Genomic DNA, 15,354 nt, shown 5'->3' on the forward strand with positions numbered 1-15,354 from the left:
ATTACTTTCGTCGTTACCTGCCATCGTCAGCTGCTGGAGGATTGATTATTATACACCTATCGTTACCTGTTGAAGGATGAGAATTACATCTATCGTTACCTGTTGAAGGATGAGAATTAATCCCTAACGTTACCTGTTGAAGGATGAGACGTTACCTGTTTGAGAATTACACCTATCGTTACCTGTTGAAGGATGAGAATTACATCTATCGTTACCTGTTGAAGGATGAGAATTTCCCCTAACGTTACCTGTTGAAGGATGAGAATTACACCTATCGTTACCTGTTGAAGGATGAGAATTACCCCTAACGTTACCTGTTGAAGGATGAGAATTACACCTATCGTTACCTGTTGAAGGATGAGAATTACCCCTAACGTTACCTGTTGAAGGATGAGAATTACCCCAAACGTTACCTGTTGAAGGATGAGAATTACCCCTAACGTTACCTGTTGAAGGATGAGAATTACCCCTAACGTTACCTGTTGAAGGAGTAATTATTTTTCTTCATTAACTGTTGGAGAGATAACAGTGTGATCATTACCCTTACTTTACTCTCCCTCACCTTCACACTCTGCCCACCCTCACATCACTCTCCCTCACCTTCACACCCTGCCCACCCTCACATCACTCTCCCTCACCTTCACACCCTGCCCACCCTCACATCACTCTCCCTCACCTTCACACCCTGCCCACCCTCACATCACTCCCCCTTAATCCTCCCTCACCCTGCACCCTCACACCCCGGGACACAGGGGAGTGGTCTGGTCACCCTATACTTTCGTAATCTCAAAGGTCGGCAAAAGACGGTCCCAGTTTATTGCTCTCGGTGTCCTGTTACCTCCACAAACATTTCCCCACAAGATGAAAGTAGACACCTGGGACACATGTCCTCTGACGTTCATGTCCACACTAACCAAAATACGTGTTGTAGTATAATGATAACAAATACGTGAAGTAAAATGAGGAGGCTCACCGTCAGTCATAAACGCCTGAGCGCCTGTGAAGAGTTGTAAGACCTCTCTCTCCTCCCTCCGCCCAATCCTTCGCCGTCAGGAGTGGTACAGTGGGAGGGAGCGTGGCACTTCCCTCCTCCACCTGGCCCAAGGTACCTTCCCCTGCCCTCCCTCCTCCACCGTCAGGAGTGATAGGGTAAGAGAGAGCGTGGCACCTCCCTCCTCCACCTGGCTCACCGTACCTTCCCCGGGATGCTGGGCCTCCACACTACCTGAGGGAGTGTCTGTCAGGACCCGGAAATGGCCCAGGACTCTAGGATATAATTAGCTACCTGCTGGTCATTTGTCTCCGTGTTTCTGTTTCTTCTTTCTTGAATATCTTTACGTCTAACAGCTTTTAATGTCTGTCTGTCTATAATTATGTCTACCTATTTTTCTCCCGTCGTTATTTATGTCTGTCTGTCTGTCTTATCTGCATGGTCTAATAGTCAGTGGTGGTCTTGGCTTGACACTGGGAACTTCTACGACTACACAAAATAATACGAGTATCTGTGAGTGCCTTAGTGAACAGACGTCATACCAGAAATATCACACGTGCAGGTACAGTACACGCTATCACCCTGTAAGTTCCTCAAACATGCAGCAGGAGAAGCAGAATAGCATCATCATCCACAACCCTGAGTAAACGAATCCTACGACGATCACAACAACACAAGAGAAGGAGGAGGTGGAAGAGGTGGAAGACTGTCTGACGGTACACGACACTCACCCATGTTGTGAACTTCTGAGACCAAACAACTCCACCTCCAATATAAAGAGTGAGTAAGCTCCCCTGAGACACCTCCAAACAGTGTGTCTAAAATGTTTCATCTCGGGAGGTGTACTTGGTGGTAATCAGGTGTTCCTTGAGGATAAATGGAGAGAATCTTCTTGAGGGACTAAAGCTCTCACATTTCAGCCCTGGACCAACGACCCGACGACACGTTCAGGTGAATGAAATTACCAGGTACCAGGCACATGTTTAGGCGGGCAAAAGTACAGGATATTTTCAGATCTTAAAAGCCCTGAACGGTAAAAACACCCTGAAGCCCCTACTTACTCAACTGGGGACGGTCACCAACACCCAAAATACTAAACCCTGAAGAAAAAATCCCCTAAAAAGAGTAACCATGTGAACGTAGTGGATAACATCATACCTTTAAAACCCAAATGGGATCACGGGAAAATTAGACACTCCAGCTTAACGCTACCTGGGAAGGCTTAGGTTAGGTTTGGTAAGGTTAGGTTAGGTTAGGTTAGGTTAGGTTAGGTTAGGTTAGGTTACTGTAGGTTAGGTTAGGTTAGGTTAGGTTAGGTTAGGTTAAGTTACTGTAGGTTAAGTTAAGTCATAATATCAGAGTGGGTCGAATTACCACTGTTGAGGGCCTGCAGGAGGGGGTCAAGTGATGCCATGCTAACGAGAAACAGAAAAACAACAAAAATACAGGTCTACTATGTACGTTTCCTTCTATAGATTCTTCCCAGTGGTGTGCTTGTACAGTCATTTCTCTCTCCTCCCCTCAAACAGCAATACAGTACCACACGAATACAGGAATACAGCACCCCACAACTTAAATACAAAAATACAGCACCACAGACCTATGTTAACACGTACACACACACACACACACATACGTTAAGACACAACAGCATTTAAGGTCGCAAACAGCTAAATATACCAACATATGGCTGGGCTGGGCTGGGCTACTCTTCCTCAATACCCAGGCGTCTATTTTGTGTACCCCGGACAGTAGCAGCATCTCCCTCCCTCTCTCCCTCCTTCCCCCTACCTCTCCCTCCCTACTTCCCTCCCTCCTTAATTTCTTCCACCGCTCTCCCCTCCCTCTTTCTCCCTCCCTCCCCACCACACTCCCAAACCTCTTTCCTTCCCTCTTTAACCATCTACCTTCCCGTCGTCACCTCAACCCTCCCACACCCCACCCTATATGACCCCCTAGAACGACCCCACACTACATGACCCCCTAGTACGACCCCCACCTTATATGACCCCCTAGAACGACCCCACACTACACTGACCCCTAGTACGACCCCCACCCTATAACAGCCCCTAGAACGACCCCACTACATGACCCCCAAGTACAATCCCCACCCTATATGACCCCCAGAACGACCCCACACTACATGGCCCCCTAAAGTACAGCCCCCACCTTATGACCCCCTAAGGGCTGACCCCACACTGCCTGGCCCCTAGAACCACCCCACTACTGACCCCCTAATTTTGACCTTATACAGCCCCCTAGAGCAGCCCACACTACGCAGCCCCTAGAACATGACCCAGCAATACGGACCCCTAAAGTACGACGCCACTTTCACTGACCCCCCCCCATGTACAATCCCTCCCTTAGTGACCCTTGCCCTTAATAACCCTAACCCTAAATGACCCCGTCCTCTCCCTTTACAACTTCCATCGTTTGACCCTTTCTCCTCGACCCTTCCTTACCTCCCTCTCGCCTTCCTTACCTCCCTAACTCCCTCTAACCACCTCCTCCCCTCTCTCTCCTTCCACCCCTCCAGCCTTCCCTACCTCCCTCTCTCCTCCCACCCTCTCTATCTTCCTCCCTCCTTTTCTCCCTCACCAGCCATAATCCCCATATAAGGCTCCACCCCCTCCCCTCCTCCATCACCCCTCCCCTCCCCACCTCCCCCAGCCTTCCAAGCCGGTCCTCAGCCGTGCGCACACAAGAAAGTGAAAGGAGCCCAACCCGGATCTAGCTTGTGTTTGTGTCGGTGTTGCCTAACAGCTGTCATCAAATACCTGGATCTGAAGGTTGAATTTTGCGTCATCACCCTTCCATACTCCTAATGGTGATCCAGTCAATATTTATAACGCAAACGGGATGATACGTGTTCAGTACTTGGGTCTAAACATGACGTCAGTGGTTCGGTTCTAAGGAAAGATGTGTTGATGATGGATGATGCTGGGATGTGTGAGGCGACGAGGATAAATCAGATGGATATTTTGGTTAAGGGAAGCATCACACTACAACACATCTTTTACAGCGATAAGAATGAAGGGAGAATGTGTGTGTGTGTGTGTGTGTGTGTGTGTGTGTTGTTGTGTGTGTGTGTGTGTGTGTGTGTGTGTGTGTGTGTGTGTGTGTGTGTAATTAAAAGTCCTAGGATCAATAAGTCTCCTGTATATTATTCTATTCTTATATTTAGCACCTAACTGATATGGTAATTAGCTTTTCCTCAGTAAACCGTTTATTATTATTATTATTATTATTATTATTATTATTATTATTATTATTATTATTATATTATTATTATTATTATTATTATTATTATTTTTTATTATTATTATTATTATTTTATTATTATTATTTTATTATTATTATTATTATTTTATTATTATTATTATTATTATTATTATTATTATTATTATTATTATTATTATTATTATTATTATTATTATTATTATTACTATTATTATTATTATTATTATTATTATTATTATTATTATTATTATTATTATTATTATTATTATTATTATTATTATTATTATTACTCACAATTAATACAAGGTACAGGTCATAAACCTTCGTCATACCAGACAAATACAGTACCTATGTTTTTGTTGTTGTTGAGGTATGTGTCCGCCCCCCAGCCTGCCCGGTCACCTCACCACAGCGTATATGGGGAGGGAGGGCGAGGCATTCCTTGGTCTGTTTTTGTCGAAGGAACAATGTACGGATGGTGTGTGTGTGTGTGTGTGTGTGTGTGTGTGTGTGTGTGTGTGTGTGTGTGTGTGTGTGTGTGTGTGTGTTTAAAACCTGGGGGCAATTAAGACTGACTGGAGGTACTAAGACCGAGGACCTTTTGAGACCAGGAGTGGGGGAGGCGAATTAAGACTGAAGGAGGAGGAGGAGGAGGAGGAGGAATAGAAGGAAGAGTAGTAGGAGGAAGAGGGAAGCGGAGGAGAAGGGCGTATGAGACTATGGGGGGGGATAAGCATATTAGACGTGAGGCCCTAACGATCTATAGGGCAGTTCATGACATTCCTAACATTAAGGAGAGTGACGGGAGGGTAACGCCCCGTCACACCCACCTGCCGGACGTGTACACCCACCACATCCTTCGTGTAATATACATCTAGCATCCACCCCTCTCTCTCTCTCTCTCTCTCTCTCTCTCTCTCTCTCTCTCTCTCTCTCTCTCTACCGGCACACAGGTCTCCGATAGATAGATAGATAGATAGATAGATAGATAGATAGATAGACTACTGTTATATATTTTTTATTAATGCCACAATTTTTTTATAATTTTTATTATATATTTGGAGACGTATGATACACAAAAGAAAAATGTATAGAACAGCGAATATTCCAATAATCTTTACAAATGACAACGTAACGTAGCGTAACGTAACGTAGTGTAACGTAACGTAGTGTAACCTAACGTAACCTAACGTAACCTAACCTAACCTAACCTAACCTAACGTAACCTAACCTAACATAACCTAACCTAACGTAACCTAACCTAACGTAACCTAACCTAACGTAACCTAACCTAACGTAACCTAAACCTAACGTAACCTAACCTAACGTAACCTAACCTACGTCGTGACCGCCTGGCCTGGCCTGGCCAAGCCAACCTGGCACGTGCCTGGCCTGGCGTCTGGCCTGGCGTGGCTGGCTGGCGTGCCTGGCGTGACCTGGCCTGGCTGGCCTGCCTGGCGTGGCCTGCCTGGCGTGGCAACCTGGCGTGGCCTGGCCTGGCGTGGCCTGCTGGCGTACCCCTGGCGTAACCTAACCTCTCTACCTACCTCTCTACCTCCTAAAATACAAAATCCAGTAATCATATCGACCTCTAAGTTCTCAAGCAGTGTCCTCTATCAAGTGCCTCTAGTTCAACATGTTGAGTCTCAAACAGTAATACCTCGAGTGTCAGATTCCTAAGTTTCAAACAGTATCCCTGCCTCAAGCAGTATCCTCTAAGTGCTCAAACAGTAATACTCTAAGTGCCTCCAACAGTATATCCTAAGTTAGCTCAACAGTAATCCTCTAAGTGCCTCAAACAGTAATACCTCTAAGTGCCTCAAACAGTAATACCTCTGAGTGCCTCAAATAGTAATACCTCTAAGTGCCTCAAACAGCAATACCTCTAAGTGCCTCAAACAGTAACACCTCTAAGTGCCTCAAACAGTAATACCTCTAAGTGCCTCAAATAGTAATACCTCTAAGTGCCTCAAACAGTAATACCTCTAAGTGCCTCAAACAGTAATACCTCTAAGTGCCTCAAACAGTAATACCTCTAAGTGCCTCAAACAGTAATACCTCTAAGTGCCTCAAACAGCAATACCTCTAAGTGCCTCAAACAGTAATACCTCTAAGTGCCTCAAACAGTAATACCTCTAAGTGCCTCAAACAGTAATACCTCTAAGTGCCTCAAACAAGATGAATTATTGCCAAAGGAGAAAAATTTACAATGGTATATTTTCCAAGACAATTTTGCAGTCCCAGAACCATAAAGTTGACTCCGTTATGAATGACCTTCCTTCACCCCCCCTCTCTCTCACCCCCAGGGGCAATTGTGGCCGGAACTGATCCCCCGTGGCTGAGACTCATACGCCCTGGGGTTTATGACATAGTTCCATCGGTGTCGTGTGTGTGTGTGTTGCTTGTAGGGAAAGAATGGCTGATACATGATTAGAGGTGGAGGAAGGAAGTATAGACAGACAGACAGACAGACAGACAGACAGACAGACAGACAGACAGACAGACAGACAGACTTACACAACCTATATTCATACACTATATATACAATGAACATACACGTACATCATAAAAACGATAAATAAGTAGGAAACAGAGACAAACAAATACACTATAATAATTTACTTGAAATAAAAACGTCTTGTGAATTAATACATAAATTCCTCGAGTTGAAATATATTTATAGTGAGCTGAGGTCTAGTGGTATATGGACCCTAGTGTTCTGTATTAACCTATTGGGATTAATACATACATACATACATACATACTGTACATACATACATACATACATACATACATACATACATACATACATACATACATACTGTAGTAGGTGAGAAAACAAGAACACTTTTGATTCTACTGTCTAAGAATACAAGGTAAAATGCTCTCTCTCTCTCTCTCTCTCTCTCTCTCTCTCTCTCTCTCTCTCTCTCTCTCTCTCTCTCTCTCTCTCTCACACACACACACACACACACACGCAAACTAAATACTCACCATTCAAAACCAAACTAGTATAGCCATGTGTTATCAGAAAACCAAACTACTGTGCGTGTTCTTGTCTAGAAAACCCCGAATGATTACGAATTTTCCTTCACAATAAAATTTCGTTCCCTCGTTCTATCTTCTCGAACGAACTGTATCCACCGTCGGCCATTCATCACCGCCAGGAACCGTGACGAGACAAACTGGTGCTATTTTACGACACTCCCCAGCAGTTGTAACGTAGAAATTGGACTTGGTGTTGAAGGACAGTGTGACGCGTTTACTTGTGGTTGGAATTAGGGTTAAGGCAGAGAGGGTGACAGTCGACAAGGCAGACTCAGAAAAAGTGTGTGTGTGTGTGTGTGTGTGTGTGTGTGTGTGTGTGTGTGTGTGTGTGTGTGTGTGTGTGTGTGTGTGTGTGTGTGTGTGTCTGTGTCTGTGTGTGTGTGTGTGATAGACGCCTTCAGGACCGTCCATAACGAAGAAAATTGTGAAATCTGACGCGAAAAAATAATGACCAGACAAGGAACATAACAGGAATGGGAATATTGGAGCACCACAAGAACTGTAATAGTACATACCATTCCAAGACTCTGAAACTCCAAATTAAAGGAACTAAAGGTGGGCGCCTGTAGAAGGTAACGGTGATACAGGCAAGTACAACACCAGATAATGGTGATAGGGATGAGAGGAGTGGGGATTATGGAAGAAGAGGAACTACAGGAAATAGTAGTAGTAGTAGTAGTAGTAGTAGTAGTAGTAGTAGTAGTAGTAGTAGTAGTAGTAGTAGTAATTATGGTTACTAGTGATAATACACAAAACCAAAATGAACAGCAGATAAAATGATGGCGAGCACAGCACAGCAGAACCATCAATGTAACAGCAGCAAGAGGGAGCAGAGTGGGAAAACCAAGCCGGAGGAGGAGGAGGAGAAGAAGGAGGAGGAAGAAGAAGAGGAGGAGGAGGAGGAGGAGGAGGAGGAGGCATTAGTGTGGACAGCAATAACGAAGAGGAAACAGCAGGTGAGACGTGAGGACCAAAGACGTTTATGCCCGCAGGCTCTTCCTTCCTTTATATTGCCATACATGACCACCAGTTGCCAACTACCCTCCCATTAACTCTATAGCCCCCCCCCCCAGCCTCTACAACACTACTAATAAAACTCTCTACACATGCACTACACAGACAAACATACACTCAACACCTCATTCCATATGTCGAGTTTCAAGAATTTTTTTAAGCTTCGTTCCAGTGAGTAAAATAAGCCATTACAGTGATGGGAGTCCCAGCCCCTGGATATATCGCCAAATCACTTCCTATGGTCAGTGTGATACAAGGCGGCGTCCAGCTCGTTACCTTACACTGCGCTACGCCTAAATTAATCACTCCCTCCTTCACTATTTTATACATTCACGTCCGGATTGGGATGGAGGGAGGGGAGGAGTCACACAGAAATTTAGAATTATTGTAATAATAATAATAATAATAATAATAATAATAATAATAATAATAATAATAATAATAATAATAATAATAAAACTGTCGCCAGGATGAATTATTCAACCAACAGTATTAAAGGTCAACAAATATTACCTTAGGTGAGAGTCGTGTCTTCCACTAGCTGAGGACAGGTGAGTTAGAGCAGGTAAAAGGAGAGAATGTGAGGATGAAGGGGGTGAGTGTGAGGCTTGAAGGGGGTGAGTGTGAGGCGTGAAGGAGGTGAGTGTGAGGCTTGAAGGGGGTGAGTGTGAGGCTTGAAGGAGGTGAGTGTGAGGCTTGAAGGGGGTGAGTGTGAGGCTGAGAAAGTCTGAGATATACTGTATAATGCCGCCGAGCAGTAGAAAGTCACAAAGAGATGGGCGACAAGTCTTGTGGTGAAGAAGACTAGAGTAACTAAGTGTTCTAACTCTTTTAGTCTTCTGGAGGACAAATTGGACGACATGGATAAAGATTAGGACGACAGTGACGTTAAGAAAGCTTTAATAGTTAGGGATTAGCAGGTAAGGTACTGTACATGGGTCGTGCCTTCTGTAACAAGGATAGGATTAGCAGGACCAAGGTGTGTTGGTCAGGAGGTGGGGTGAGAGACCTAGTAGATAGAAACAATGGAACCAAACCCATTATCTGCCTTAGCGGAGGAGACAACGTGGTCAGTATAGGAGTGAAGAAAACATCGGTAAAGTTAAGACAGCATAAAATCGTATTAGCAGGAAGAGAAGGATCCCAGACATATGTGGTGTTCTGCCAAGAAGGGGAGGTGGCCGGCTAGACAGATATACAAGTCAATATTAGTTCCAGTCGTTGACAACTGAGGGAGCTTCTACGTCAGAGGGGACCTATAGTATATATGTTGGACAGATAGATGGGTGATAAGGGTTGGGTGTAAACATGGCTGCCTACCTAGAGTCTTCATTAACTTCTATATTCTTGGCCAGAGTTTCTCGTGGACAGCCGGATGTGCCGACACGCCGTAGGACTAACAGCCAAATGGACTCAGTGGTCACGGCGGCCACACCGTAAAATCGATAACACTATGTAATTTGGTTTCAATTTCGTAGTAACCTTGAGAGATCACGTTACTGGGTTCTCTATAGAGGCTACGGAGAAGTGTACTGTAATGGTATACAACGAATAGGTAGAAGGAGTTTTAAAATCCCTACGTGGGAACTAAAGGATAAATTTGCAGATATTTCGTTCAATAATTTATTCCAGACAGTTTTTGCCACAGAGGATACAAGAAATACGTAATTACATGTCATTACTTCATAACCTAACCTAACCTAACCTCTCATAACATTAAGAGATCAAAGGTACTTGTCCTAACCCGCTTGAAAGTTAAATACACATAGTAAAGTCACTCTTGTCAGGTTTTACCGGCTGTGAGAGGCTGAGCACTATAAAATGTCAGGTCCCACCGAGACTCGAACTCGGATTGTTGGATTCAGAGTCCAAAGTGCTAACCATTACACCATGGGACCGTGTGTCAAGTATACAGTCATATGGTACTAATTCATAATGTCATAATATGAATCAGTGTACACACACACACACACACTGATCTTTATTGTAACATCAACAAATACCATACTATCGTCCACGCCTCACCTGGTCCCATGATGTAATGGTTACCACCTCGGACTGTCTCACCGAGGGGCCAGAACCAGAGACACCGACAACCCTACCAAAGAGCCCTGACAATGAAGGTCAATTCTTAAAACAAATTAATACAAATATTTGAGCGCGACAGTTGTGGATGACAAAGACTCACAGTGTGGCAGAGTTAACTTTTCCAAACTGGTTTATCCAAGATGGTATTCCGTAAAAGCGCTCGAGTGTGGAGGAGGTCGCGTTGGGTGGATGAAGGAAGGTGCAGTGCGGGTCAAGGGCAGTGTGATCGCTGGGTGCAAAAAATTAAAGATAAAAAATAAATGAAGTTCCAATAAACCTTTGTACAGAATGATTTGCCAAGACGGGAAGGACTATATACAACCCTTCTGAATGCTGGGTACAAAAAAAATTACAGAATGATTTGCGAAGATGGGAAAGACTCTAAAAGATATGCAAATTAAGTCTGGCATGAGATAGGGAGACTACAGATTAGGTATGTAAGGGGCGCCGCCGCGGCTCAGGGTGACGTTTTAAGGGAGGATGCTGTAAAAATGTGTATCAATTGAGGTGTTTCAACAATGAGACGAGGAGGAGGAGGTGGGTGCGGGGAGAAGGAGGTGGGTGGGGGTGAAGGGGTGGAGGGGTGAGGACAAGGTAGTTACAAGGGCGTCGTACAAGGGCGTCGTCAGGGTGTTTTGGTTGCTGTGAGAAGCCCGCCCTCCATCAAATATATTATTACACGAGGGAAAGAAAGAATATCACCACAAAGAAAAACGAAGAATAATTTCAGATGGAAAATGCTTGTGATTTTTATAACCTGAGGTGATGTTTACCAACAGTGTAATCTATTCTACCCGCCAATTCTTTTTGTTAAGTGTGGTCATGAGTTATTCTTGCTGTGGTATTAATGCAGCTCTAAACAAAGACAACTGAACTAATTGAGAGTTGCATCTATAACAAAATGGCCAGAACACGTCAAGACAACACTCAATATATACACAGCGTTGTCTCTATGTCACTCCTCATCAGCCCACGTGATTATAACGAGTGTACAGGATGTTCATCGCTCCCACAGTCTTGTTCCTGTCGATATCTGCTCGACAGTGCGTGGCTTTTGGCTAATTAACCTTTTATAAATCATGGTTATGTTACCTATGTATAAATCTCTACTCGAAGCTCTGTCTCTAATCACCTGCAGCACTTGAGATGATAGGTAGAGATAGACAAATCAAATACTTGGAAATATATAAAAATACTGATCAAGAAAACGGATCTAAGGTTTTCATGAGGTAAAAAAAAATAAAAAACACACCGGAACCCTTCGAGTGGCCCGCTGATTACAGCGTCTTATGATTTTATAGGATTTTGTCTTTTGGCGAAGTAGCGGTAGACCAGTTGGAGTTAATATCACAAACATAACAAGACCCCACCACAGCTGCACCACACCCTACCACTCAGCGACCCTCTTGCCCTCACACACTCGTGAATGGTGACCACCAGGACCTTCAGTGTTCAGTCAGGTTATGAAAGGTGACCCCCACCCTCACACACACACACCACCCAACACTCCACACAAGGCAGTCAGGTCACCAGCGGCCACTCAACCCAATGTTCAAGCTGCACCTCGATGGATGTAAATAATTCAATTCTCTGAGTATGTCCAATGAATTTCTTCTCGTCGGAACATATCATCATTGTTCCTATGGTCGCCATTCGCTGCGCTCGTAACTCGGCCATTGTGATTGATGTCAAGCCATAATATCATAGCCATCCTCTTCGCTCACAATAACCTGTAACCTTGTGATTATTTCTTTTATATTCCAATGATCGGCGGGTGTTGCAAAAACTATTCATGTGTAGAGGTGTAGTGTGTGTGTATTCCAGTGTGAGGTAGTCTGTGTACGTATAAATGTACTAATTCACACACTCGCAGAACCTCACTTATGCTGTTCGCTCTAGTGCTCCCATAACCCCTCATGATCTTATCTACAGACACTAAAGGAGACGAACACCTCCTCTACAGACAAATTCCTGCAGCACCACACACGGTTACTCCTCAGTATAAAACCCAAGATACGATGAGAGTGATCTGATGGGGAATACAAAAACAACACTGAGCCCAATTGTGGCATGACTTACCTCTTGCACTTGTATAGGACACGAGACAGGAGATAACTTGATAAAAAGAAAAATATAATAACCTCACCTCACCATCTCGTTATCCCGGCCATCACGCTTCACGACGTACCTGTAGAAGACAATAGAGAAAGTATTAGACAACAGATTCATTCTTAATAAAAAGTCACGCGTAGATTAGCCACCCAGCACAGCTCACCCTAACGCTAACCTAACCTAACCTAACCTAACCCCCCCTTCAGGTAGCGTCAAGGTGTTTAAGCATCAGGTGTAATAAAAATAAGCTTGGGTGTCTATCTCGAAGTGATAAAAAATCTAATCTAAACAGTCTTTACTATAGGCTAGCAGGATACAATTTTTAGTGTGTGTGTGTGTGTGTGTGTGTGTGTGTGTGTGTGTGTGTGTGTGTGTGTGTGTGTGTGTGTGTGTGTGTGTGTGTGTGTGTGTGTGTGTGTGTGTGTGTGTGTGTGTGTCTGTAATGGTTTATACAAGTCGCCCCAAAATCTGTATGAATTCTTTTGCTCCTAGACCACACACTATATAAACATCTTCTTCACATACACAAGCATAAATAAAGCACAGTAATGTACCACCTGATGACCCTTGAACTGCACATGGTCCCACAAGGCAACACCCTAACATATTGTCACCTTTAGAGAGATTACTCCACCTAGGGTCTTAATAAATCCAATCTTTTCACCTAAAATCACCAAATGTGAGTCAAATTTTCCAGCGACGAAGAGAAATTTATGTATCTCTCGTTCTCCTAAGGATAAGGTCATCATCCCCGACACTCTCATCATCTCCAGGATATTCTGAAGGTCCGTGAGGCAATTCTCTACTCCATGTTCTTTATATTTTGCTTTTGGTTGTCCACGAAATTAACATTATTCTTGCAATATTATTTTTCGTACTGAGATTCTTATGTTTCCGCTTTTCTCTTCGTTATAATGATACACACGGTTCACAGTAAATTCTATTCAGCGGATTTCCTCATCTTGTCTGATTTTCCCGCTAGATTAAAAATTCAGAGGCGGTAAAAATAAAAAAAATATTATAAAAACTAACTCTCTCGACGAAATCACTAGTTTCTGGAGATTAAAGAGACTAATACCTGTACCTGTAACCTGTACCTGTAACCTGTACCTGTAACCTGTACCTGTAAGCTGTACTGTACTTGTATTGTTCATTGGTTGGTTATAAATAAAGTGTGTATGCCAGAACAATTCCAGCCAATAAGGGAGGTTGACAGGGAGAAAACGAGTATTAAATATTGCCTTAAAATAACCTTATACCCAGAATTATGTTTCTTTATAAGTAATTCAGCTAAGGTTAGACGAGGTTAGGTTTAGTTAAGCTAGGTTAGATTAGGTTCGCTTTAGGGTGTAATCGTCAAGTGAAATAAGCTTGGGTGCCTAATCTTCACGTGATTTTTTTTTCTCAAGAGAACAGTAAACTAAATAACGATCACCAAACGCCAGATATTGCAAAATACGTAAAGTCCGCAATTCAAAGGAACACCTGACTTATTTCGCGGTTAAACGCTTCAATAATCCGTAGATCATGGGAACACAAAAATGTTTATCGTTTGCTTGGGTTATCTGTCTTCATTTGGGAGGAATCAAGCGCACCCAAAAAAAAGTTAAAAGCCGGAAGTCATACACCAGAAATAACAAAATATGTACATTATGCAAAAAAGGGAGACTGCCAAATTTACCCTCAAACTACACGTTTACCCTGTAGTCATCACGAGGCTTTAGTTAATACAAGGTGTTCCGGGCGATTTATTTTCGTTTAGGAGAAATGAATCGGACGTATAAAAAATTGCCAGACGGACAGTGGACGGCTGGCAACACACCTCAGTATGAAGCAGCCGAGGAGTGGTAAAGGAGCCCCCAAGCACGAGTTGCCACCTCCCTCAAATGTTGATGTTATAATGTACTGTACAGTCCCCTTCACTAGTGCGTTCCCAAGGGCTCATCGGGTTTTGTACAGTGTGGCAGCCTTGTGTTTGTTTACATTCGACAGAAGGAACCTCACAAGAGTAATCATACTATGGGATCAAAGTAAAACAATATTAAAACAAATATCTCAATGTAATGTTTTGTGGAATGTTTATATGACGAGCCCCTGTAAACGTACTAGTGAAGGGGAGTGTACCAGCTGAGTTACTCGCCCTCGCCTGGGTGGAGGGACCGACAGTAGACAATGTATCACTACCCGTACCTCACTACCTTGGTGGGGGAAGATACTAACTGACTGGAAGGACTGAAAGGCTGGTATGTTCTTTCAAGTATGTAACACTGATGAAAGATGCAGCTTGTAAATAATATACTATACTGTCCTTCGTAACCCACAGTGAAACCAAAAATAAACTGTATTGCAAAATACTTCATCGTTATCTGCTAAAAATACCGCCACACAATTGCTCTTCATCAAACTCATTACTGTGTGAAGCTGTTTACCTGACTCTTACACACACACACACACACATACACACACACACACACACACATATACACACACACACACAAAGATCATAACTTATGACAATATATTTACAGTAGTTTAAATATGTATAAGCTATATTATTACGGAAAACATTAAATAAGAGAATCAAGCTACGAGTGATAAAGGTTCAACACAACACAGTCATTAATTCACTGTGACTTCTTTATTTTTCCAGTACATTATATAGTATTAAACTCTATCATGGTATCATATAACCAACAAAACTAATCGTAATATACATAGCAGAACTATACAGCCTGGTTAAAAATATGATCACAGCTCATCCGTAAGGTGAGCAGGAAGACCTAGAGCCAACACACCTGATGATTGGAATGTTTGGTGATCAGTACACAGTAAATGGCGCGGGTCAGGAGGGAGGGAAAGGG

General features: G+C 43.3%; 1 non-coding gene across 1 annotated transcript; it reads right to left on the bottom strand.

Moving 5' to 3' along the window:
• Positions 1-10,119: 10,119 nt before the first annotated feature.
• Positions 10,120-10,191, bottom strand: Trnaq-cug. Its single transcript has one exon. It is a non-coding gene; the product is annotated as a tRNA-Gln (tRNA).
• Between the last annotated feature and the right edge of the window lie 5,163 nt (positions 10,192-15,354).

The sequence above is a fragment of the Homarus americanus genome, unplaced genomic scaffold (assembly GCF_018991925.1).
Source record: "Homarus americanus isolate GMGI-L3 unplaced genomic scaffold, GMGI_Hamer_2.0 scaffold32929, whole genome shotgun sequence".
NCBI lineage: Eukaryota > Metazoa > Arthropoda > Malacostraca > Decapoda > Nephropidae > Homarus > Homarus americanus.